Raw genomic sequence first — 22,710 nt, forward strand, 5'->3', positions numbered from 1 at the left:
CCGCAACCCCACTCCCCTTCACTCAGAGCTGGGAGCGGGATCGCTGGAAAAGGCCCACAGGTCGCCTGGAGTGAGGGACAACACAAAGGCTGAAACTGGCTCCAACCCCTCCCTCCACTGCTCTGTGGCACCACCTGGCACTGGGGACGCCGTGCCCAGGCCCCAGGGGCGTCCTCGTGTTGATGCCATGCTCCCTATCCACAGGGTGGGCGGGGGAGGTGAGTGATGGCCCCAAGTAGCCGCCTGGCGTCGCTTCCCAGCACAGAGGCCCGTGCGGTGGAGAGGCGGGAGCCGGCGCCATTTCTCATCCTGTTTCTGCTCTGCTGCTCCAGAGAAAGCTGTATTAAATGTCCTCATTACCAGCATATTGAGTGCTGCCGCGCATTCAAGGGCTCCTTCATCAGGGCGCCGGCAGCGCTGGCAAGGGGAGATGGCAGGATGGAGGGCCGGAGCTGAGAGATGAGACCGGCATGGGGGAGGCGGGGCATGAATATCGGCCAGGGGATTGAGGCCAGTTCTACAGGACAGAGCATGGGGGGAGATAGATAGATAGATAGATAGATAGATGATAGAGGGGATGTATGGAGATAGAAAGATAGATAGAAGGGGTGTATGGGGATAGATAGATAGATAGATAGATAGATAGATAGAAGGGGTGTATGGGGATAGATAGATAGATGGGGTGTATGGGGATAGATAGATAGAGGGGGTGTATGGGGATAGATAGATAGATAGATGGGGTGTATGGGGATAGATAGATAGATTAGATAGAGAGGGTGTATGGAGATAGATAGATAGATAGATTAGATAGATTAGATATAGATATGGCTCATGGGAGAGGCTCTGCTCTGCGTAGAAACTGAGTAGGCACTATCCCCTTGTTACAGGCACTGTGAGTTTGACAGGCATCTGGCCTCCCAAATGTCTCGCCTGCGAGCCCTCTGCCGCTGGCAACAGGGTCAACACTGGTGCGGTTTAAAAGTACAAGACCTGGGGGACTCTTGAGTCAGCATCGAGCCCTGCATGTCTTGGGCACCTGCAATCCAGGCTACAGGGCCCCCACACTGGGGCAAATTCCCTCCGCACTGGGGCGGGGAGGAGGCCCCCCAGAGACGCCTTCCTCCACAACTAGCAGGTTGCATTGCCACTGACCCCAGCATGGCCCGAGGGGGATGGAGCACCCCCTCCGCAGCCGTTGCAGGGAAGGGCAACTGCTGAGCCAAAGGCTGCAGGATGTTGAGGGGGATGTCCCGTGCTCTCTCATTGGCTGTATGCAAATCAGCAAACCCAGGGAGCAGCCACCCCAGGGAAATAATACTCGATGGGAGCCCTCGGGCACTGCCCTGCCTAGCTAAGCCAATGGGAAACTCACACCCACAGCAGCAGGTCAGGAACCACCACAGCTCCAACCTCTGTCAGTTGAGCTAAAGCAACCACTCCTCTCCCTGGCAGCAGCAGTGGGCTGTTATCCTCGTGACAAACCCCTCTCTGCTAGTGGGTGACACAGGGGGCAGACAGCCTGGCCCTTTAGGTGGGGAGGGAGGAGACCATGGCTGGAGCAGCCCCAGGGAGATTCCCTGGCCCAGAGCTCTACTGCAGGAACCAGGACTCCTGGGTTCTATTCTGGATCTGGGAGGCGACCGGGTTTAGTGGTAACAGCAGGAGGCGCTGGGAGCCAGGACCCCGGGGTTCTATCCCCAACTGGGGGTAAGGGAGTGGGGCCTGTGGCCTCCCTTGCACTAAACACTAGACCAGACTCCTCTCCCAGAGTCAGGGATAGAATCCAGGGGTCCTCGCTCCTAGCCCTAGGCAGAGCTCTGGGATGGGCTTTGCCTTGGACCATCCACACCCAGGAGGTGGGGGGAGCTTTCTGGACAGCCAGGGGTGGCAGGGGGACATGCCCGTGTGGGGCCCTGGGAGTTTCAAACACTCTCAGGTGAGTTGTACCTTGGCTCTGGGCTCTGCAGCCATGCCCCTACAGGGGGAGTCTTTAGCATATGCTAATGAAGTGGGGCGGTATAAATGGGGGAGGTGTTTGGGAGCAGTCACCACAGTCACCAAGCTAGGATGGGCCCAGCAGTGTGTTGGGGGAAAACCCCAGCAGATGCCCCATGTGCCGAGTTGGAAAGGGCTCCGCCCCTAGCCAGACTCCTGGAGCAGACTGGCAGACTGGTGGCAGGGGCAGGGCCACCCAGAGGATTCCGGGGGCCCGGGGTCTTCGGCAGCAGGGGGCCCTTCCGTTCCTGGACCCTCCGCTGAAGTGCCCCAAAGACCCGCGGCGGGGGCCCCCCCGCCGCCGAATTACCGCCGAAGCGGGACCCGCCGCCGAAGCGCAGCCCGGTCTTCGGCGGTAATTCGGCGGCGGCGGGGGGGGGGGGCCACCGCGGGTCTTCGGGGCACTTCGGCGGCGGGTCCCGGAGCGGAAGGGCCCCCCGCCGCCGAATTACCGCTGAAGACCGAGCTGAACTTCGGCGGCGGGTCCCGCTCCGTCTTCGGCGGTAATTCGCCAGCGGGGGGTCCTTCTGCCCCAGAGCGGAAGGACCCGCCGCCGGCGAAGACCGGGAGCGGCAGAAGCTCCTGCGCCCGGCCGCACAAGAGTTTGCTGGGCACCCCGGAGCGAGTGAGGGACCCCGCTCCAGGGGCCCCGAAAAACTCTGGTGGGGGCCCCCGTGGGGCTTGGGGCCTGGGGCAAATTGCCCCTCTTGCCCCCCCCTCTGGGCGGCCCTGGGCAGGGGAGGGACAAATGCCCACCCTGGCCCGGGGAGAGGCTCTACCCCCCAGGAGGACCAGACCACTCCCAACTGCAGCTGCCTTCAGGGGACCTAAGACCTTATCCCCACCCCCAGGGCCACCCCACCCATGGGGTCCTCCTGCCCAGGGAAGCGGGCCTGCACTGGGCGCAGGGTACCAATTCTGAGCCCCCTGAAGCAGGAGGTGTCCAGCCCCTCTAGACACACCCAGCCCCTGAAGGACGCTCTTCCCTCTGGTGCTGGCTTCGCCCCGGCAATCCCTGCTGCTCCCAGCTGCCAAAGAGGACAGGGGAAAGGCAGAGCAGCTCCCCAGCCTTCTCCAAGAGGTAGAGGGGGGCTCTGATCCCACCCCAGTGTGGCTCTGTCCACAGCTTCCTTCCCTGTCAATGAGGGGCCAGGGTGGCACCAATTTCCCTGTAAACTTGTTCCCCGTGTGTCCCCAGCAGCACTGGCCCCTGTTCACTGCCTCCTGCTGGGTGCACCCGGTGGGGATTGGCGCTCCTGGGGGTGAGCAGCCTGTGTACAGCTGGGGCTGTCAGGGGCAGCGCTGCCAAGTCAGTCGGAACAGGGACTACCCCCAGGCCAGCGTGGAAAGGTCTGAGCCCCATCATCCCAACCAGGACTGGGAATAGAACCCAGGAGTCCTGGCTCCCAGCCCCCCTGCTCTAACCCACTAGGCCCCATTCCCCTCCCCGGGCCAGGAATGGAACCCAGGAGTCCTGGCTCCGATCCCAGCCCTAATCTTTAGCAGCTACTGCACAGGTGTCTTTCCCAGCTGGTTTCCAGTGGAGCCAGCCTCGCCCGTGCAGCCCAGGCCTCGGCTTGGTGCCGGCGGGTGTTTCGGATGAGGAGGCTGGCAGGCCTGGCAGGAGCGCATGACACCTCTGGCTGACCCTGTGCGAGGCTGGAGGAGCCGAGGCGGGGACGGGTGGGAGGGTTGTGTTGGTTCCTCCTCTGTTGGCTCTTGCTCCTACAGCATGCAAAGCAATCCAAGATAAAGAGCAGTCGCTCTGGGTAGCTGGGACCCAGAGTGGGGGGCCTCGGGAGGGGGGTACTACCCCTAGGGCAGCCTCCCTTGCAATGGGCATTGAGAGCCGGCCAACCCTCTCCCCACATACTGGGCCCACACACACCCCAGTTCCTAGTACAGGGGGACTCGAGCTCTGTGTGCAGGATCCACTACGGGTGGCCACACACTGTCCCCACCCATACTCAGGGCACCTCTGTCCAGCCTAGGGGCTGCTCGCTGCCCTGCTGTGGCTCGCGGGGGGGCCCCCCTGTGCTTGGGCCTTGTGCAGGGTAATACGGGGGGGACAGACTCCCTGCTCTCCCCCTGTGGAATCCAGTGAGGGGATGATACAGCCCCAGCTATATCAGTGGGATTTGGGCAGGGGAGAGCCAGGGGGCCCAAGGCTGAGGGAGGTGCTGATCCCCAACACGCCCCTCCCAGCACAGGAGAGCCTGTGGCAGGGCCCCCACCAGGGGCATTTCTGGCCTCCTCCAGCAGGGAGTGATCGGGTGGCTGTCAGGAGCAGGGCTCACTGCCTGGACGGAAGAGACCGGGATGACCTGGTGACAGCAGAGCCCGGTCCCCGGGGCTGAGCCAGGAGGGGAGGAGGCCTCATGTTGGAAGATCAGAATAGGACACTGGGGTTCTCACCTTCCCTGGAATCTCCTTGATCTGGTGTAGGTTGGGATGTAGGAGTAATCAGGTTGGGCCCTATTCCCCACACTTCATTACCCTTCTTTCATCTTGCAAATTGCGCTGGGGCACCTGGGAAAGCCATCCGGATAAGGTGTGTGTGGGTTTGTGCATGCATGTGCTCCGCTGCCTTCTACTGGACATAATAAGAACTACCTATGTGTGTGCCATAGACCCTGTACTGCTCCCAGCCAGCGGGAATTCTCCTGTCACTCAGTTGTCAGGTCTTTAGGAGCTGGTGGATCAAGGGTCTGTCCCCACTGCCACAGTGAGGTTTTATGGGTACAGGGCAGTGATGTCCAGGGAGTCCCCCCCACTAGCCGTGGGTCCTTGTTCTCCTTCAGCAGGAGCCTGCGCTGGGAGGGGCATGGCCCCCAGGGTTACGGGGGACCCCTCAGCATGCTTTGTACATTTCAGCCCCATGAGTGCAATGGACACATGGCCCCTCCCTAGCCCCCAAACAACATGCTGAGTCCTGGCCAGGCTGCCACAGAGCATGAGGTCTGGCTGGCTCCCAGGGAACGCCTCCCTTTCCCAGGGCTAGTTCTGCCTGTGCCATTTCTATCAGTCATTTCCCCCCAAACCCACAATGGCTGAAAAAGGTGCTGGGTGGGGACGGGAGGAAAGATTTCTGGCATCTGCTGTTTTGGGGCATTTCCAGGTTTGGAAGGGGCCCCCAGGGGGTACCCCCAGATGGGCTGCTATTTAGGGTGAGGTGTATCCAACAACTATCCCCCACATTCACCCACCACCTGTAATCCCACAGGGCAAACAAACCAGTCAGCTAAGCACTCTACTTGCCACTGAGATGCTGTCATCTCCGGGAGGAGGTGGGGTGGCTGTTTGCACAGAAATGACTTCACCTGACACCAAGATGCAGCCCCTTCTGGGGAGGAATGTGGCAACTGTTCAGGAAAGCGTGGGACCCACTTTGGTGAAGCGCTCTGTCCTGCAGGGGGAATTTAGGGAAGCAGATGGGAATCACCCATGCTGGAATTTGCCCAGGAAATTGGGATTAACACCCTGACTTTTAAGAAATATACCAGGGTCAGGGTCACATCTGCCAGGCAGCGCAGTGGCCTAGGCATCCCACATGGAGGGAATAGCGCCACCTACTGATCCACCAATAGCAACTCAGGTTTGTCCTGCCGGTCTCCCAGTGGTTGTCTGACAAGGCCTGGTCCTACTCAGTTGTGCCGCCCTGAGTCCAACCGCCTCTGTCACCCACTGCTAGCTGGGTGGTGTTCCCAGTGCAGCAAAGGCTCACACTCACCCAGACTGGCAGGGAAAGCCTAGGACTGCCTGACTGGATGGGCCTGGATGGGCTTGGGGGGTTCGGGAAGCTTTTACCCCATCCTGGCTGCTGCCGCCTGGGTGTCAAGGGGGAATTGCTCAGGCAGGTGCTGGGACTGACCGGGACCAACTCGTCCAGCACAGCTCGGTGCTCTGCCCTGGGCTCCCAGAGCTGGGCACGGCAGCCATGACATGCCTGGCCATTTGGGGTTATTATTCACCTGCTTGGGGCCATCTCCAAACCTAGAGACTCCTTAAAATGTGCATGGGAACCCCCGAGCTGGGAAAGCAGGGGGCTGCGGGTTGGGAATGAGGGGCACTAGCCATTCGTTTGGAGAGAGACGGGCTCGCGGCAGAGGGCACTGCATGGCAGGACATGGCCTTGGAGAGGGCCACACGGACACCTCATGGGCAGCCAGACATGGGAAACTATCTACACAACTCTGCAGCCACTGCTTTGTGCAACCCGATAAACGTGCACGTGCACACACACACACAGATGCAACTATCCATGCAACTATACCAACTACGCACAGACTCGAAAGGATTCCGTTTTTATCAGTAAATGTTAGTAGGCGTCAATTTCATCGCACCTAAACGGATGAAAAAATCTGTCTATAAATAATAATCGAAATTCACAGCTAGGCAAAGTAAGACAAATGCTGCTTGAGAAGGTATTTGAGTTTGCTCTAGGGATAATTAGTTGGTACGTTTTGACGTGATGTTGACAATTTGTGTTTTAATAGTTATAGAGCTTGAACTTTTTGAATCTCAGTGTCTATTGTCATTGACTAATTATTGTCTGACCTCCCTCCCCATAAGTTCGCACAACTGTGAAAATTTAAATAAATAAAAATCAGGGGAAATGCCTAAAAATAAACATGCAAAGAGTCCTGTGGCACCTTATAGACTAACAGATGTATTGGAGCATGAGCTTTCATGGGTGAACACCCACTTCATCAGATGCATATAGTGGAAATTTCCAGAGGCAGTTTCTCCTCTCTTGGTGTTCACATCTCAACTGCTAGAAGAGGGCCTCATCCTCCCTGATTGAACTAACCTCGTTATCTCTAGCCTGATTCTGGCTTGCATATTTATACCTGCCTCTTTTACAGATCCAGACTAACACGGCGACCCCCTGATACAAAAATAAACATCAATATCAGTTGTTGAAATTATAAAAAAGTAAAAATTGAATTCTGCCCAGTCTCACTAAACCCCCAACCCCTTGTGCAACCGAATGCACATCCCACTACACATGCAACTCTATATACCTGCAGGATACACATAACCACACCTATGTGCAACCAGACACAAACGCACTACCATAAACTCGCCCACCCCATGTGTCATTATATACACACACGCACACACGTTCCACACATACACACACATACAACCCTGCACATACACTCCCACATGTGTGCACACACCCCATCTGCAATCATACACCCTCCCTCCGCACCGCCCCTCTCCCCAGAAGGTCCAGGGGTCCTCAGTCATGAGGCCTCTCTCATTTGCAACTCCTCTCAGCCGGGTCTGGCTCCTACCTGCCCCCTACCCCCGAGCTCTGAGTGCATTGATCCCTGGGGGAAACACTACCCCCTCCCCACACACATATTTAGGCAGAAGGGCATCAAGATGTCTGAGGGGTACGACATGGTGGGGGGGCTGTGGCCCCTGTAGTTCTCTTCCCCCCCAACCCACCTGCCCTGTTATCCCCCCCCACACACCTTTCACCGCCTGGCAGGGGGCCAGAACACTCTGCGCTCTTAGCCGCAGCCGTGTGTGACCCCCCAGGCCTGGCTCTCTGCCCCCTCCACCAGGGACAGGCACAGGCCCCCTAGATCAAGGGGCAGAGAGGGGCCCAGGTTCAAGGATTGGGACCCATCTCTGCCAAAAGCCACCTTGGGAGCTGCCCGAGCCTCCTGTGCTCTGTCCGCTGGGCCCTGCCTGCCCCATCACCCACCCCACCCCACCCTGCCCTGGGGACATTGGGCCACACCGGCTTCAAAGCCACACGGCCACCCCTGCCCCCCAACCCTGGGGCCAGCGGATGGGGCTGAAGCAGTGTGTGGGACCACGGGGGTCTCCAGCCCCTACTCTCCAGCCCCAGGGCAGCTCCAACTGCAGGAGGGACCTGGCTTGGCTCGGGCCGGGGAAGGTTGTGTAGTGCAGCAGCACGGCCTAGTGGGGACGAGGCCCAAGTGCAGGAGGTCCCCCCCACACACACACACACATGCCTGTGTTGGCTTTCCAGGCCAAGGGGCTGTAGGATTCTGGGCTCGCTCCTTCGCTCTCCAAGACCGGGAGGGTTTCACCCCCCGACACTGCAGCATCCCAGACAGGAGTGTGGCCTGCCCTGGCAGAGTGCCGTCAAGGCAGGAGGCCTCAGAAGGGGAGCTGGGCCCATCTCAGTGCTGTCACCCCCCCGGGTCGGACTGATCGCGGCACGGTGCCCCCTGGGCAGGGCCGATCTCGAGGGTGTCACCCCAGGCCAGTCTGGTCTCAGCGTCGCGCCACCAGGGCCAAGCCAGTTTCAGTGGCACCCTCTGGGCCAGTCTTTGTGGTGTCACCCCCTAGGCCGGGCAGCATCACACCCCCGGACCAGGCTGGTCTCAGCGTCGTGGACTCCAGGCCAGGCCAGTGTCATTTCCCAGGCCAGGCCGGTCTTAGCATTGTGCCCTCTGGGTCAGGCCAGTCCCAGCCACGCTGGTAGGGGCCCTGCTAGGTCCCCCAACACACACACACGCAGTGTCAGGAGAAAGCAGCTGGACTTCTTGGGGGGGGGTGTCTCCCCTTGACTGAGCCCAGTGTGCTGTGCCAGGGTTCAAATGTGCTTGGTCTGGGCCAGTTCGGGCTTGTGGGGTAGGGTGACCAGACAGCAAGTGTGAAAAATCGGGACCGGGGTGGGGGGTAATAGGAGCCTATATAAGAAAAAGCTCCAAAAATCAGGACTGTACCTATAAAATTGGGACATCTGGTCACCCTATTGGGGGGTCCCACGGTTGGAGAGGCCCCCTGGGGCAGGGCCGCGAGTGGAGGCTGCACAGATGGGAAACCGGCCTGTCTGCGGAGCCCAAAGTGCCAGTGAGCCAAGCCCCAAAGCCCCCAGCCCCGGGAGTGGGGTGAGGGTTGTTTCCTAGCCCTGTGTCACTGATGGGGAAAGGCAGGTGCCGGGAGGTGAAGTGGCCCAGTCCAGATCGCACAGGAAGTCCAACAGCTCTGATTGTGAGAGCCCAACCCCCTTCCAGAGCTGGGGCAGAACCCAGGAGTCCTGGCTCACAGCCCCCACAGCGCTAACCCCTGGCCTGTGGCTCCTCTCCCCTGCCGTTTGACGGTTACAAAGGAACACCGTCGAGCTGTCAGTCCCCCCCTTGTAACTAGTGTCCGCAGGCCTCGCTAGTCAAAACATGGCCGGGAAGTAAAATAAATAAGGCATCAGTGAGCAAAGGCAGAGTAACGGATGTGGCAGGAGATGGATGGAGCCAGGGATAAATCAGCCAGGACGTCCTGGTGGCATCGGACGCCAGAAGAGCAGACGCTCACGAGGTATGTGAGCCCCACGGCGACTGCCCCCCCCCCCTTGCGTTGGGCTCCATCCAGCACAGGCAGGAGCTGGGTATGGGCAGAGTCCAGCCACCGCCAGAACAGGGCATGGGCAGACTGGGCTTCCTCTGGGAACCTGGCCCGTCTGCCCAGCTCATTGGGGCCTCTGAGCAGCAGCCCCCAGCAGCTGGGGACTGGGGCTACCCGGCTGCCACTCAGCCTGTATCCCCATGGGGCTAAACCCATGTGCCAGGGCCATGCCATGCCATGGCATCGCACGGGCACAACAGCTCTCTGGTTCCACGGCTCAGGGTCCCACATCGTGACCGTCCTCCCTCCTGTCACGGCTCGTTTTCCTAGGAGCACCCGGCCCCCCTCGGATCATGACGCAGCCTCCTGGGTCCTGGTGCCCCTTCCCCAGTGTCTCATCCTGTCCCCCTAGACCACTGAACCCCTTCATGTCACAGCACAGTGCCCCGAATCAGGATGGACCCCCGCCAATATCATGCGGCAGCGTCCCAACGAGCGCGACTCAGCCTTTCAGCACCATCGTCTTCCTTCTTGACGACACCACACAGCGGCCGTGGCCGTGTGCCCCACACCTCTGCACACCACCCCCAGGCCAGGCCGTGGCGCTCCGCATGCAAGGAGCCCAAGGTCCTTTGGGGGCTCAGGAAATGGGGGAGACTGCTGGAGTTACGGCTGGGTGCCCATTCATGGGGCCGGCGTGAGCCATTGCCCAGGGGGTGGAAGGGCCTGGTGGGCCCCTCGGGGTCCCATTCGTGGAGCCGGCCTTGTTTGAAAGGGCATTAGCGCCCCATTTGTCAGGAAGGGAGGTTCCCTCACCCTCTTCCCAGCCCCTCTGAAATTAAGTAGCTCTTGTGCCATCTTCCTCTCCCTTTGGGGAGGGGGTCACAGAAGGAGGGGGGAGGTGGGGGGTGGAAGGGAGACTCAGTGGGTGCTTCCCTGCCCTGGAGAGCGGCCTGTGGGGAGGGCTGCGCCACATGGAAACTCCAACCCCACCCCCTGGAGCAGCCCAGCTCCTCTTTGGTCCATTTGCCCCCGTGGTTGTGAGATCTTCCCATAGGGGTTTTCCCAGGAAGGGATTCCAGGTCCGCAGGCAGCGCTAATCCCCCAGCTGGGGCCGCGGGCTGAGTGATGAAGTGCCCAGGAGACGAAGCGCAGCTGGGGGCTGCTGAGTGACGCCGACATGACAAGCCGCCAGCCCCCGGAGATGTAGCCCCGTCCGGCAGGGCTGTGTGCCAGGGCCCCCCCGCCCATTGCGGTCAGGGGCTGGGCTTTCTCCTGACATGCGGTTTCCTGACTGAATGGGACGAGGAAGAACCTCCGAGCTCAGTCCAAGGGCGTTGGCTGGCGTGATCTCCCCAAGCTGGGTCATGTCCCCCACCCCATGGCCCAGTCTCCCCCCTCCCCAAATTGTCCTCCAAAGCCCCCATCCCATCTGCTCTGCATCTGATGTCCATGTGTAATGGATGCAGGGCAAGTCTGGGTGTCCCCGGGACAGCCTTGGGGGGAATCCCATCCCCCGAAAGTCTCTCCCCCTTCCCATTCCACAGATCCCATCAATATCACCTTCCGCTTGCTGACCCCCTCTGTTTTTTTCTCCCCACCCCTCCCACCTCCTCTCTGTTTGCAGTCAGCAGTGCAGGGTCTATGACATCCTGTTCAGTGAGTCCACTTCCATCCAGTAGGAAGCAACAGCACACACGGGACTAGAAACATGGGGCCGAATCCATCACAGGTTGATTTCAACAGAGTTATGCCAGGAGATTCGACCCATTTACAAACAAACCACAGACAAGCCTCTCATACCTTATCCACACTGATGCTTTGACTGCTTCGAGTAGGGTGACCAGATGTCCCGATTTTACAGGGACAATCCCAATATTCGGGGCTTTGTTTTATACCGGCACTTATTATTCCCCACCCCCTGTCCTGATTTTTCACACTGGCTATCTGGTCACCCTTGCTTCATGCTGCACTCTGGTAATATTTCAGTTTCTGACCCTGGCCCCAATCATGCAGTTGGGTATTGTTATAGCATGCTGTTGGACAGTGCTTGTGTTCCTCCCCAGAAGTGGTGGCATTTCAGTGTCACTAGTAAGCTCTTGAGGATGCAGTGTAGCAAAACACTATGCTCAGTAGAAAAGGAGAGATTTTCAAGTTCTTAGCACCTGCAATTGGGGCTGTATTTTCCAAATAGCTCAGCCTGCCAGGTGCACATTGAAAATCTGGTGTTGATTTTGGGTGCTGGGTGCTTGAAAAATCTGTCCCTGAGGTGTTTTGACACTGAGTGTTTCCAGAATTTGGATGTATTTTTTGTCAGGATGGCAGGAATATTTTTTCCACTGATTCCTGCATTAATAAAAAAAACCTGTTGACAGAAGGAAAGATCAAGGTGAGACACTACTTTTAAAAACACATTTTGGAACTGAACAATCTACAGGTAACTGGGGAAAAAAAGTTTTGCAAAGTTAGCGATAATGATGAAGTATGAGCTGTAGTCTTCCAGTGCACACATGGGTCAAGTTACTCAGGTGAGCAGGAGAACTGGTCAGAAAATACCAATGATTTTTTGTGGATTTTGTTTTTTTGTTGCCATTTTTGCATTTTGTCCAAATTTCTTACTAAAAAAATCTGTTCAATGACCAAAAAAACAAAACCCCTCCCAGAACTGAAAAATATTTGGGTTTTTATTTTAAAAAATTCAGGTTTTGGACACAATTGTTGATGTTCAAAATACGAATTTTTTTAACCTCGACATTTTTGGTTTCTGTTGTTTCACCAGCAAAATGCACGGAAAATGATTTTTTCCCCACACAAATGTTCGTTTTTGGTGGAAAGCCATTCGTCAGCAAAATGGTGGGTTTTGACAGCAGCTCCATTCATCTTGCCTCTTTTTATCTGTTCTTTATGCAACCTCCAGCACCTCAGAATCATTAATGGACAGAGTCTCCCTACAAGGTAGGGCAGTTATTATCCTCCTGTTACAGAGGGGAAACTGAGGCACAAAGCGACTCAGGGTATGTCTACTCTCGGAGCCCAGATCAATTGACTTGGAGACATTTGGAATCCAACACCCTTGCTGGGTTTCCAGAGCCCAAGTGTCTACACTGCTATTTTTAGCCTTGCAGCCTAAGCCTCTTGTCAGTTGACCTGGGCTCTGAGATTTGGCACCATGTTTTTTTTTCTTTGCAGGGTATACCCTGAGTGACCTGCCCGAGTTATAGAAGATGCATGTGATAGAACAGGGAATAGGCCTGGGGTTTTCCCAATCCCAGGCTAGCATATTAACCACTGGACATCCAGTGGCACATATGTGTGAGCATATGCATGCTCAGGTATAATAATAATTGATGATCATTGTTCATCAGTCATTAATAATTGATCATTAATCATTGACGATAATGAAAAACACCCTGTTGTCCTTTCTCACATCAGAGTCATTAGCTTGGGGCATTCCCTGAGGATTTGGGGGCGGGAGGAGCATCGCTGTTTTAAAGAAACGGCTCCCAACGTCGCCAGCTCTGGCTCGAGAGCTCTCTCTCGTCGCACCCCAGCTCCTGGAGTCATGTGATTCTGTGAGTCTCCCCGCTGCAATTGTTTTTTTTCACACAGGAAGTTTCCAGTGCCCCTGGCGGCAGAGAAAAACGTGAAGCATTCAGAAGCTAGCAGGTCGGTGGAAAGAATACAGAGCAGGCTCTTTGTTTAAAATCTCCTGTTTCTTAAGACAGGGTGGCCTCATTTGGAATGCTTGGCATTGGCGATCATTCCGAGCCGAGCTCTGGAGGACTGGAATTTGGGGCTCTGTCCTGGCCCATTTCAGTCGAGGGGGAATTTGCCTCTGAACGTTGCCAAAGTCGAGGGGCGGGGAGGGGGGGAGAGAGAGGAATCTTTTTGGAATCGTCTTTTTCATCCCAGCCGGGTCACTCATTGTGTTGGGGTTTTATTTAACGGCCTTAAAGGAAACAAACCCCGCTGCAGATTCCCCTCTTGGCAAGCTCCTCCACACGCCTGCTGGGCTTTTCGCTTTGCCAGCTCATTAACTTGCAGGCTCGCCATGCGGCTCCCCCCGCCAGCCCACCAAACAGCCACAGCTTGCAACAATCAGCCCGACCCAGCCCCGACATCTTCCCTCCTCGCCCCGCCTCCCAGACAACTGGAGTGTTAAACAGATGGTCGCTTCGTCTGGGCGGCGCTCCCCGGCCTCCAGGCCTGCGCCCGGAGCTGGCTCATTTTGTGATGGAAGTCTTGTAAGGCAGCCCCCGAAGGCTGATCCCTTCCCGTCTTTTACTGCCTTCGCTCCTGGTGTGCAGAAAAACCCATAAACCGAGCAAGGATGTTGTAAAACACCAAAGCTCAGCTGGGGCCGGGGACAGATTCTCCCAGGCAGGTGTCAGGGTTGTTAATTATGAGCCAGGAGCTGCCCAGAGCCAGTGTAAATTTCCGCGGCGGGTGGGGCTCTGTCCCCCTCTCACAGATCTCGCCATGCAAATGGACGGGCACTCCCTTTACGGTCCGCCGGGGTCTGCTGCTAATGTGCTGCTCTTAAACATGGTGAGGGGGAGGTCGGGGAGGGGTCGATGCTGTTACACCAACCTCTCAGGTTTGGGGGCCTGAATGGTCAAAGGAAACTTCCAGCCACCCTCTGCGGTGATCAGCATGGGGGGAGTTGCCTCCGGCTACCTGCTCGCCTCCCTCTCCGGGGCTGAAATCCCCTCAGCTCCAACCTGAACGTATGCTTTGACATTAGAAATCTGGGCCTGTCTACCCTGGGAGACTCTGGGGAGGGCTGGAGAGCTGATGGCTTCAGAGCCAGCACAGGCAGGGAGGGGGTCCCCTGAGTGGGGAGTCACGGGGCCATTTGGGAAGCCAGGCTCCGGCCCCACCCTGCTGTGTGTTTTGCGGACAAATCTCTGTGCCTGTGTCTGGACAGACCATGAGCTCTTTGGGGCAGGGACTGTCTCACACTCAGCGTCTGTGCAGCAACATGGGGCCATGATCTTGAGGCCTCTAGGCCACATTTCAATTCAGGAGCTGAGATGCTCAGTCCGTCCTGCTGCTTTCCTAAGTGAATGGAGGGTGGAAAGTCACCAAGCAGATTACTGAGCCCATGGGGCAGGGTGCCTGGCAAGCATCCAAATCTGCCCTGCAGGGGCTGAACAAAGAGGGAGAGGTTCTTTGTATTACTGCAGGCTCTAGAGGCTTCAGCCGAGGTCAGGTGCTGCACAGACACAAAGCAAGAGACAGTCCCTGCCCCAAAGAACTCGCAGTCTAAATAGTCAAAGGGCAGGAGGGGAAACTGAGGCACAGAGAGGGGAAATGACCTGCCCACTATCACCCAGCAGGCCAGAGGCAGAACCAGGAGTAGAACCCAAGTGTCCTGAGTCCTAATAATAATCCCACTTTATGATGCTCTCATTATCCAGATATAAGCCTGATCCTTTTTTATAATCCTTCTAAGCCGTTGGTGTTTATGATATCATGTGGCCATGAGTTCCACAGGTTGTGTGTTTTGTTTTCAGTGTGCTGCCTTTCAGTTTCGTTGCAGTGAGAGAGAGGGTGAACAAAGTACCTGACCCCCCTTCCCTGAACCAGTTATTTCACATCCCTCTATCGCATTCCCTCTTGTTCACCTCAGGGAGCTCAAGCTGTTTAGCTGACCAAAACGAAGCTCACAAGGTGACCTGAGGATGGTGTGTAAGCACCTTCGTGGGGAGAAAATCCCTGGTGTAACGAGCTCTTTAGTCTAGCAGAGAAGGGCCGAACAAGAACCAGTGGCTGGAAGAGAACCCCAGACACATACAGGTTAGAAATAGGGCCCATGTTTTTCACCAGTGCGGGTGATTAACCATTGGGACAAACTCCCAAGGGAAGTGGTGCATTCTCCATCCCAGACGGCTTCAGATCCAGACGGGCTGCCTTCCTGGAAGAGACGCTTTAGCCAGACACAAATTATTGGGCTCCGTGAAGGGGTGACTGCGTGAAACGTAGTGGTCTGTGCTGTACGGGAGGTCAGACTAACTGATCTAATGATCCCTTCTAGCTTTAAACTCCACGGATCTCTGAAACCTCAGGCAGATCCTCAGCTGGTGTGGACTGTCACAGCTCCACTGATCCTCCCTTGCTGAGGGTCTGCCCCTCTCAGCACCCCGGAACTTTTCCATCTCCATGGGCTCTTCTGTTTGCCCGGCTCTGAGCCCCCCTCTCTCTTTCCTCTAGAGCCTTGATAAGAGGGGGTGACCAGAACTGGCTGCAGTACCCCAGAGGAGGGAAGGCCCTTGATTTGCAGAATCTCATGGCAGAATCTAGTCGTGTCCTTAGGCATCCTATCATTTGGGGTTTTGTGACTGCTGCTTCCCACTGAGCTGCCTTCCGCGGTGCCCGGGCTGTACCACCTGAGCGGCTGCAGTTTGCTTATTGCCCGATAAGGTGTGCAAAGGAGCATCCCTTTGCATCTATCAGCACTGAATTCCCTCTGCCCATTCCCCTAGCTCGGGCAGGTCCCTCTGAAGTTGCCCAGGCGTCTCTGGACTGGACTAAGCCAGATCATCTCGTGTCACCTGCAGTTTTTGCCATCTCGCCGCCCAGTCTCTTTTCCAGATCGTTAATCAATATATTGAACTACAACCCTACTACAAAACCTTGGGGCATCCACAGTTAACCTATGACCACAATGAAAATTAACTGTGTATTCCAGTTCTTTGTTTGCTTCTCCATTCTCTGATCCGTGACAGTCCTTTACCTCTTACCCCATGAGTGAAACACTCAGGGATACATAAAAGTCCATAGGCTAATTCTCCCCACCCCCCGCCCCGTCCCCCAGATGGTCGTCTGAGCCTCCACCAATACAAATAACTCCAGTTTGTACCTTACGAAGCTCCGCAGCCCTGGGAGTTGTATCAGGCTGATAGCTGTATGCGAACCATCTGATTCAACCTAGCTGCACCGGCAACCGCTGATTGACCTGGTTCCCTTTCTACAGTCCACTGATCCACTTGGCCAAACAGCCCTGGCCGAGGCCACTTGTCTGACAGACGCCAGCGTCTCTTTCACAGAGTCATAGAGTTTGAGGCCAGAAGATTGTTAGATCATCTAGATCAGCAGTTCTTAACCTGGGGTGCACGCACGCCCTGGGGGAGCGAGAGGCCCTTTCTGGGGGTCCGTGACATGCCAGATTTTTTTACAAGGTAAATCATCGAAAACACAAATTAAGCACAAGCACGTAAGCACCACTACTTTGTTTCATACATACAACCTATGTATTTATTAACGTTATACATTTTTAACGATTACTGTAATAGGCAAACGAAAAAATATATCTAGGTTTAAAGAACTGACCTACTTCAACCATTTTTGATAAGGGCTGATTGAGAACATATTTTGAGGACCAAAAGGGGGCAGGCTGCAGTAAAGGTTAAGAACCACTGATCTAGACAGACTGACCTCCCTTACAGGCCCTTACCTTCCACCTCGTTACCCCTGTACTGAGCCCCTGAACTCATGTTTGCTAAAGCAGCTCCCGGAAAGGCCTCCCACTCTGGATCTGAAGCCATCAAAGGACAGAGAATCCACCATTGCCCTGGGGAGTTTGTTCTAGTGGTTAATCACCCTCCCTATTAAGAAATCTGTGCCTTATCTGTCCGTAAGTCTCACAAGGCTGATCAAGGGTTTTAGTCCTAGTCACAAAGGTTGGGTTTCTTTTTAGATATGCACGTACCAATCCCACGCTGTGCTGCCCCAGTGAAATGAACCGAGTTACACAGGTGTAAGCCGGAGTAACACAATGGGGAATCTGGCCTGTGCGTTTTACCCCTTCAGCAATGAACATTCTTCCCCGGGTCAAACAAGCCGGAGAAGCAGGTATTACAAGACATTCCGGGCCAGCTGTTTATGAGAACAGGTGTCTCTGCTTCCCACACCCGCTTTCATCCATCAGCCCCAGAGAGAACAAGGTGCGTGAGCAGGCAGCCGCATCCCCCAGAGCGATTCTCTCGCCCGGCAGGTTTCAGCACAGCCAGCTTGAACTGTTCACGTCAGTGACAATCCATTATACCTGGTGTCTCTCTTTCTGGCCACCCAGTCGTGACCCCGGCCTGGCTCACCCCGAATGCACCCCGTGTCCCAAGCAGTCGCCACGACAGCGCGTTTTCAGTCCAGGGGGCGTTGTCACATTGTTTCATTCCCGGTCCTGGACTGGCTGAGGGAAACAAGGAGAGGAACGAAAAGCGAGTCACAAGGAGTGAGCTTGCTGGTTGGGATTACCTGATGAATTGTCCTGCGGGAGGAAGTTTGGGGGGTTGGGATTATTCACACGCACGTGTGTGCACGCACAAACAGGCGTGAACACACACCCATGCACGTACCCCTGGGCACATGCAGAGCTGCACCCACGTGCACGACCAGGCATAGGCAAACACACACGTGTGCGCACGCACACGGATAAACCCATGCAGAAACGCGAGCACATGTGCACACACCCATACATGCACGCACATACACAAATACCCACCCACACACTAACATCACAGCAAGTATCAAGCAAGGTTGGACGTTCCACCTCCAGGCTTGCAAATTCCACCTTTCTCCCTTCCCTTCCAGTTGCAGTCCCGAGGCCTCTCATACAAGGGGTTTGCTGCCCCCTGCTGGATGCTGTCACGGAGAGCTACTGTGGCTGCATTGATGCCTGGGACCCTGCCAGCTTGAAAGAGTCCCGGGGTGCAAAGCAAAGGCCACTGCTGCAGAAATTCACCCGGACGCAGGGCCCTGGGGATGGAGCTCCAGTGAACGCCAGACCCAGGCCCTGCTCTGGGGGGAGGGGACGGATAGGACTGCGCAGAGGGGCAGTATCCCAGCCCCCTAACACCTTTGGGAGCACAGTGGGGAACTAGCCATCTGGGCGCTGGCTCTAGGATGGGGGAATTTATCTGACTCCCCACCCCAACTACACGTATTTTTGGGGGGCGAGACCCTTTCTCAGCCCATCACCAGTGCAAAGACACCAGTGCCCCACCCTACCCCAAACCCTAACATCGGGGCTGCCAGGTGCACATCACAGGCCATCTCCCAGTCACCCTTCTCCCCGCCCGTCTCTTCTCGTTAGCTCAGGGATTTATCCTTCCCAGCCCATAAACGGGCATTTAGTGTCTCCATTATTGTTTATGGGCCTGTAAAATTTAACTGGTTCCTATTAGAGTGGCCCTGGCCCCAGCTGAGGCAGGGAGCCAGGGGTGGGGGAGGAGTGAATGGCGGGAGAGAGGAGGTGGGCAGAGCCCAGTTCTCAGTGACCCTGGGAGCAGATCTTGGCCAGAACAGGCCCCGGGGTGGGGCAGAGAGACCAGAGCTGGAGGTGGGGCAATATGGGTACCAAACCTGGGCCCCTGCATAGCCCAGGTTGGTGTAGATTCTGGGTTTGGGCAGCAGGGGCTAAGGATGACTAGTGGGGAGGAGAGCTCCATGCCCGTGTCCCTTCCAGCAGTGGAGACGACGATCCTGTCCCTGGTCTCAGAGGGATAGATCCTGGAGCAGGGCATGGGCTCTCACTGGATCATGCCCTTTGCGCTTAGACCCAGCTCCCCCCTGTGTCCTAGCACCACCCCGCCAGCCACTGCACCTGCTCCTCAGAGCACCCTGGGGAAGGATCGTGCCTCATGGGAGCTTGCTCAGCTCCAGGCAGAGCTATCAAGCTTCTGGTGCCCCAATGGGATAGTCCCCATCTCCCCTGGCTACTTCACATCCATAAAGTGACTCCAGATGTTTGGGAGACACTGAGTGAGGTTATGGCATCTCTGAGCAAGATCTCCAGATTTTTGGGTTGGTCTTAGCATGGTCTCCAGATGTTTGTAAGAGTCTGAGGGAGCTCTCCAGATGTTTAGGCAACTCTGAGTGAAGTCTCTAGATGTTTGGGAGGCTCTAAGCAAGGGCCTCCAGATGTTCAGGAAGGTATGAACGAGATTTCCAGATGTCTGGGATCTCTGAGCGAGGTCTCCAGATGTCTGGGCGACTCCAAGCAAGATCTCCAGATGTTCGGGGAGGTCTGAGAAAGATCTCCAGATGTTTAGGAAGGCCTGACTGCTTCTCCATCTGTTTAGGATGATTTAAGCAAGATTTCCAGATGTCTGGGATGGTCTGAGCAAGGTCTCCAGATGTTTGGGTGGCTCTGAGCAAGGTTTCCAGATGTTCGGGAAGGTCTGAGTGAGGTCTCCAGATGTTTGGTGTTTAAAAAAAAAAACTTCCATTTTGGAAAAAAAAAACCCTCAAGAATTTTCCACACACAAAACCCGACGAAGTGGGGATTCACCCACGAAAGCTCATGCTCCAAAACGTCTGTTAGTCTATAAGGTGCCACAGGACTCTTTGCTGCTTTTACAGATCCAGACTAACACGGCTACCCCCTCTGATACTAAAAACCACATAGAAAAAGGGCCTGTTTTCACCCTGAAGAGTTTTTAGAACAATAAGTGTCACCCAGATCTAGATTTAATTCAGTTCACTGATAGAAATAAGTCAGGTTGGTTCCATCCCTGGGGCCACCCCACACACTCCCAGGGGGAATGTGTCCCATCATCCTTACACACCGGCAAGGAAAGATCAGGCCTGTAGTGCAGCCAGAGGTCAGGTGCGTGACCGGTTAGTTCTACCTGGACCATGTGGAGACGCTGCCCAGCGGTAGGCTGGGAGCTGGAGAGCAGAGAGAACGCCAGCGTTTGCAGACAACGGCCTCTCTCCCCAGTGGATGTAGCAAGATCTAAGAGCCTTTGTTCTGTATTTGTACAGCGCCTAGCACAGGCTCCTACATGCTAGCATAATACACCTAACAAATAACGGACAGCACCCAGCACACTGGGGTCATCCAGGACTGGAGCCCTTAGGCGCTACCACAGACAAGGAGGAGACCCATGTTCAGCTCTGCCCTGACCCCTGGAGGGGTGGCGAGGGTAAATTCATCTGTGTCTAGCAAGTGGAAACTGCTCAAAAATTCTTCAAATTAAACAAAATTCTTCAAAATCGAACATTTTTTTTTTCATTTTTTCCAACATTTCTCTAAGGTTTTGGACAAAACTGGAATTCCACAAACGGTGCCTGTTTGTTGTTTCTTTCCTTTTTCCTTTTCCTAGTGGGTCGCATGTTTCTTGTTCTTTTGCCGCCTTCCTTTTTCCTTGTTTTCCTTCCCCCTCCCCTCGCTTGGCCTTTTCCTTTCAAGAAACTTCCCCAAGCCGGTTTCCTCTTTCTGCGGTTTTCAAAAATGGGATGGGGGTGAAAATTTGGTCCATTTCACCCTCGTGAAACAAAAACAATTCCAACATTTTTCCCAGAACGGGTGTATCCTTCTGTCCTGTAACCTCCATTAGCAGATGCTTAGGGGGTGTCTGCACTGCAATGTAAGGTTAGGGTTCAAACTCAGACTCCTCTTCCGTCTACACCCAAATCCCGCTCACCCAAGGCCCCAGAGCCCCACAGGGGTCAAGGGTCTGAGCCTGACTCAAGGCAGGACCCAGGGTTTAAGCCCTACTGCTCTGTAGTGTAGACGCATCCCCACTGGACTCATGCTCTGGGTGCTCACCAACAGAATCCCACAATCCCATGGGCCTCTGCACAGTCAAGTTTGGTGGACAGTCAAGTTTTCCCACACTGCAACGTGAACAAAGGGCTGGGGTGACCACATTGTGGGAGGGAGCTAGGAACACTGGGATATGGGTGGCTAGAGTCGGACCCACATAATGCAGCATAGAGGCTGCAGACTTAGATTGGGACCAATGTTCAATTCTTACCCTGGGGTTACAAATGAGTGTAGATGCTCAAGCCCTAGGTTAACAAACACAAGGTCTGCTAACCCTGGGCTTACAATATAGTGTGGACATACCCTTAGGGTCTGTTTTCACTGCAGAGTTAGCCTGGGTTCTTACTCAGGTGTTGCCCCTAAGCCACTTTCTCCCCCATCCACACACAAAACTCCCTCACCTGAGTTTAGTGGTGCTTTAAACCCAGGCTAGCTGGCCCAGCTGAGTTTTGGGTTAGATGGCAATTTCATTCAGGCTGGAACCCACCCACTTGGAAGTGAGGACACAGGCTAAACCATGGGTAGGCAACCTATGCCATGTGTGCCGAAGGCGGCACGCGAGCTGATTTTCAGTGGCATTCACACTGCCCAGATCCTGGCCACCAGTCCGGGAGCTCTGCATTTTAATTTAATTTTAAATGAAGCTTCTTAAACATTTTAAAATCCTTATTTGCTTTACATACAACAATAGTTTAGTTATATATTATAGACTTATAGAAAGAGACCTTCTAAAAACATTAAAATGTATGACTGGCACGTGAAACCTTAAATTAGAGTGAATAAATGAAGACTCGGCACAGCACTCCTGAAAGGTTGCCGACCCCCGGGCTAAACTATTGGAGTGATGACAGTCCTCCAGCGCCTTCCCACAATTCCCCCGTGTACCCCGAAGGACAGACAAGTTCTCCCCCAGCTCACAGAGTGCCTCTGCTCAGGGCAGCACAAAGAACCATGGGATATGTCCCCAGACGTCCTAGCAACACACACACAGGGGAGCGCAGCATCAGTGACGACCCGGTAACTTGGCTAATGCTTTGCAGGGTGGCTTCTCACACCCAGCCGAGGCTAACCAGGGAGCTTAGACCCAGGTGCCAATCACACAGGTGAACTCGCCAGCACCCCCCTTCGCCCCCCATAGAGACAGGTAATGCAGTCTGGCAGGAATCACTAGGTGGCGCTGTTATACACAGTCATACCAGCTCTTTTTCTCAGCATGCCAGCAGTATTCAGTCTGTAAGAGATGCTGCGTTGTTGTTAGCTGTGTGATTTGGTTTCTTTGTCAGGGAGCTGTTGCAAGCAGCAAGAGTGTTTTGGTCCCTGCCTTCATCTCTCCAGCTAGACTCAGTCTTTGGGACACATATGCTCCCTGAGAACTGGGCATGGGTGTTTGGGCTGAGAGTTCGGACCAAGGGGTTTGCCTGCCTGATGTTTGTGACCACCTCTGTTCTGGGACAGTTGAATAGATATAGTGTAAATAAGTATTTCTGCTAAGAAAAAAAATATAGAGTCACTGATTTCTCTTCCACTGGGAAATTAACCTGCAAGTCCCTGGCAGCTGCTACCGCTTGGCAGAGACACCAAGCTATTATTTGATTTCTACATCAGTTAGAAGAACAGGAGTACTTGTGGCACCTTAAAGACTAACAAATTTATTTTAGCATGAGCTTTCGTGAGCTGCAGCTCACTTCTTGTCCCAACACCTGCAGCCATGACTAAAGGATGCTCTAAATGTTATGGCACAGCATGGGCAGTCAAGACAACTGGGATCTATTCCCAGCTCAGTCACTGCCTCAGTTTCCCCTTCTGCCAAACAGGGATGATGATACCGACACACG

This window comes from Mauremys mutica, chromosome 20, assembly GCF_020497125.1.
Source record: "Mauremys mutica isolate MM-2020 ecotype Southern chromosome 20, ASM2049712v1, whole genome shotgun sequence".
Taxonomy (NCBI): Eukaryota; Metazoa; Chordata; order Testudines; family Geoemydidae; genus Mauremys; species Mauremys mutica.